This window comes from Passer montanus, unplaced genomic scaffold (assembly GCF_014805655.1).
Source record: "Passer montanus isolate IOZ18808 unplaced genomic scaffold, ASM1480565v1 scaffold40, whole genome shotgun sequence".
In the NCBI taxonomy this organism is placed as follows: Eukaryota; Metazoa; Chordata; class Aves; order Passeriformes; family Passeridae; genus Passer; species Passer montanus.
The window spans coordinates 7,520,678-7,525,223 of record NW_024368819.1 but is presented as its reverse complement, the minus strand read 5'-3'; the positions used below and the strand labels follow the sequence as shown (position 1 = coordinate 7,525,223).

General features: G+C 35.7%; 1 long non-coding RNA gene across 1 annotated transcript; it reads left to right on the top strand.

Annotated features, from left to right (window-relative positions):
• Positions 1-450: 450 nt before the first annotated feature.
• On the top strand, positions 451-4,248 carry LOC120506942. Its single transcript, XR_005628648.1, has 3 exons — positions 451-500; positions 1,572-1,681; positions 2,926-4,248. It is a non-coding gene; the product is annotated as an uncharacterized LOC120506942 (long non-coding RNA).
• The last annotated feature ends 298 nt before the right edge of the window (positions 4,249-4,546 follow it).

The window sequence follows — 4,546 nt, the reverse complement described above, 5'->3', positions numbered from 1 at the left end:
ATGTTCCCAGTGTGCTGTTTATGTATTTTATAGGTTGGCTTAGTATTTACTTAAATGCACATAAAAAAGATAATATCTGTATGCTTCAACACTGAAAAATAAACAATAAAATCATCACGAAAATGAAAGTCAAAATGACAGAATATTCTTTGTATATGCACATCAGCAACAAAATGTAGAAATCATCTAAATTAAATCTTCCCAGATCTAAAACTTCCAAGTAAACAGCAACTTGGGATATTCAGCGTTTCTCAATTTAAAGTAACATGCCTTCTAGGAGAACAAATAAATTTAAGCTATTTTAGTTTGGACAGAAAATTAACTCTAATTTGCAGATACCTTCTCAGAGAAACCTCTAACAGTAATGTCTATTCTTAGCAACAGAGGAAATTCTGAGTACCTCTGTGACTTATGTTATCTGATACCTAATGTTTTGGAGCAGTTTTGCGAGGGGGGGTGGAGGGCAGCAGGGTGAAGTCCCATGAAGACACCATAAACATGTAAGTATTTGCTCCATCTGTGATAGAGTAAGTTCCTTTTAGAAGAGGAGTGTCTAAAGTAAAAAGCATGTCTTTCTTTAATTGAGAAAAACTAGCCCTAACAATTGATTTGAAATAATGAATTTATGCTTGGAAAATATGCACTATCTGCATTTGTATCTTGTTTAAGTAAGAACTGACATTCTTACTCACATGGATTGTGAAGCCCTTAAAATGAAAAATAATCATCTGATTATTCTGATAAAATACATGTGTTTACATTAGTATATTGTATATATTTATATATACAATATATATATACATAAATATATATATATTTATATATATATACACACACACATTTGTATATATTTACACACACATATATATGTATATGTATATATATACATATTTCCAAGAAAGGAGTAATTAAAAATTGGCTCAAAGTATTTCTCCAGTCTTTTACTTTCTAATATGTTATACCCTTAGTATAGGGAAGCTTCCCAATATTTGAATGTTTAAACTGATATGTGTCAGCATCGAGTATGAAGTTAACACCAGTTATGAATATAACCTCCCTGCTGGGCAGCCATTAGAAAGTTGTTCTTTCCAATTCCTGTGTAAATATCTAGGTTAGATTCCTAATAAAAATTCTCTGAACTTTAGCTGAAACAAAAATAACAGAACTATTTGAGGTTTGTTACAGTCACGTCTATATCCAGCTGACCTTGTCCCAATTTTAGCTTTGTTTCCCTTTTCTGTGTGGCTTCTGGGAAACCGCCTTAAAAATAAAATCTACTCAGAGGGTGAAATACTGAACTTCTTACTCTGATAAAACTATCTAGCTCTGTCTTGCAAACAGTTGCCTTTGCACTCCTCATTTTTTTCAGAATCAGTGCTAAAGTTCCACTGCAGAGGCAATGATAACCTAGAACAAATTAGGATATATTGAATACAGTCAACTTGTGCCAAATGAAGATTCATAATACTGGAAAAAAATTACCACCAGTTCAAGCATATAGGAATCTTAATAGTAAATAATGGCAGTACATTGAACATTAAGAATTTGTTTCCTTTTTTTTTTTTTTTAAGGTGTAGAAAAAGTAGTAAAGTGACTTTACCTGAGAAGCTAATGTTAAGTTCAGCAAAGTATTTTCATTTTAGACCATATGCTAAGGTCTTGACTATGCCTTTAAAAATGGGTACAGAGCACTTTTCCCCGGTTTTCATCCTGACATGAAAGGGGAAGAAAGAGATAGACTGTGTTGCTTCCCTCCTCCAAAGGAGAAGCTAAGGTTGTCCAGTTTTTAGCTTTGCACTGGGCTGTAATGTAAGATCAACACAGGTATCTGCCTTTTTGTCCCTTCATGTCCCATGGTGGGAGCATAGACTTCTTCAGTTACCTACCTGGCAACACTGAGAAAAATATTGGGGGGTTATATTCTTCTTTTCCTTTGTTTCTTGCTCTTCCTCAGTTTCTCTATTATTATTGTCTTGATCTCTTCTGTAAAGTACTTTAAAATATTTAATGAAAATACTACAGTCCTTATATTTATTTTTAATTGAAACAATAGGAGACAAATGCAGGGTCACTGGTAATTGTTAGAGCAATTTTCCTTTAAATAATAAAGACTATCAGTCTGTTCAATGATGATCAAGTATGTATCAGCAAAGTTTAAATTCCTGTCCCTGTTTCTCAAATATGCTAAAAATTTATATTCTGTTCTGGTAAGCTAAAAGAATCTTAAAACTTAAACCTCAAAGGTCTCATAAATCAGAGTTTTCCCAGGGACGTAATATACACTTATTGTGAAATACTGTAGTAAAAAAATCAGGAAGCCTCATTTGTAGCCACCATTGCACTTGTGGGTATTTTGTAAGCAGAAGAGAAGACTTCTAACTAAGAATTTACACATAAACTCTTCTGATCTCGTAAGCTGTCACAATAGACAACACAAACATTCATGTGTGCAGTGTTGCAGTGCTCCATTAAAATGCTTGCTTGCTAAGCCTCAAATGCTGCTGCTCAGAATACTGTCAGTGGCTAAGGATAGATCTTTCACAGCCTCACAAGGCCACAGCAAATGAAGCACTCCCCAGTGCAGACCTGAGCTGCTCTGACCTCCAGGGAGGCACAGGTAGACTGTATAGGTTCACCAGCTGCCCTTGCCCTTTCCCAAGTCAGCTGCATGATATGGTGCAGAAAAAGAAAAAAAAATTGCTGAGGATTGCATAAGGTATCTTTGAAAGCAATGCTGTGCAAATCCTTTCTCTGTATCCTGTTGTTTTTACTAGAATTGCACAGGGAAGTATAGCTTTTGCATCCTCCCCACTTTACCCAGAGTAGTAAATTCCAAAGTCTAATAGAAATAGCCAAAGGATTAAGACAAGAAGGACCTGTCAGCCAGTGTGTCATCCTCATCTGTTGTTTTTTTTCTTCTAGTAGTACAGCTGTTGATGTTGTGTGGGACTACCAACAAAAACTGGACCAGATGTTTTATCTACTGGAGTAAATGCTAATACTCACCCATAAAGGGAGCAGGCGCCAAGAACTTGTGAAACAGGTGCTGCAAAACACATAGCTATATTTGGAAGAGATTTTTGGATACCACCTACATGGCAAAGCATGAGGTATTGATTTCAAACTTTTTAAACATTCGTCTTGTGGAAAACCCCCACAAAAAATCTTTTGGGAGGAAGTCTGCAACAGGATGGATACACTGTCACAAAAATATGGCAACGATTTCATAAGATGATACACAGCTAAATGAACAATAAACCACCTATTCAGGATATAACTTTCTCCATGTTACATTTTATGACCAGAAAAACATTTGCAAGAAAAATACTGACACACTTAGAACTTTGAAGAATGACCCTCTTGAGCATCCAGTAGGATACAAATCATTCCCTAGAGCACTGTAAGTTCTAACATCTTTTAAAGAACAACAATGGATTAATCTTTTCATGTATGTCACAGGTAAATTATGTTAACTGAAGTAGTAGATTTTTAAAGCAATTTCAAATTAAAATTGTCTTAAAAGTACACTAAAGTAGGAAAATTATAATTATAAAATGTAATGAATTAAAGAACTTTGATTTGCTCTACTTGAACATATGCACTGTAACAGTCTTGTTCTGCAGTACACAAAAGTTCCTGGCAAAGTAAAGCTTTTGCAGATCTTGCTTTGATAAAACTAAGTAAAAGAAAAAATTTCTTTCTTCTTTCTGTCTCTTTTGCTTCATTCACCACCTATCTCAAACTCTAAATGGCAAAGAGGAATATGGTGTAAATTAGGCATATAAATTAGCCAAATTACACAACACATTATGTGCACAAAATTAATAACACCCACTTGAAGTGTCAGGAAGTGCAAATGAGAAGTTTTGAGACCTTTATCAGTACATTTTTAACAAACTCTACTGAGGATATAGAAATTATATCCTCAAAGGTTTTGTAATTTAGACAATTCTGTCTGGATGTTCCTTAGATTGGCACATTCATCTGTCTTATTTCAGGACTATTTTTTCTGTCTCTAAAAGTAATCTTGATGGCAGTGGTAGAGTTCTAGTAAATAGTGATTTGCAAGGAGATGACTAAACATTTGCAGAGACACTTCTTTAACTTTCATTCATTATTTTTCTCTTAATTTTAAGTTAAAATTAAAAATCTGCTTGGAACAAAGAATAAATTTGAATCCTCTGTTCCACCCACCTGGACAGCCCATTTCAATGCCCAGTCACTCCTGTGAAGTTCTCCTTAATACCCAACCTAAAGCTCCTCTGGCACAGGTTAAGACTGTGTCCTCTTGTCCTGTCCCTGGTTGCCTGGAAGAAGAGACCAACCCCCACCTGGCTACACCCTCCTTTCAGGGAGTTGTAGAGAGTGATGAGATCTCCCCTGAACCTACTGGGTAAACCCCCCCAGCTCCCTCCTTACAGAACTTGTGTTCCAGACCGTTCCCGAGCTCCATTGCTCTTCTCCGGACATACTTCAGCATGTCAACATCCTTCCTAAACTGAGGGGTCAGAACTGCACACAGGACTCCAGTTATGGCCTAACTAGT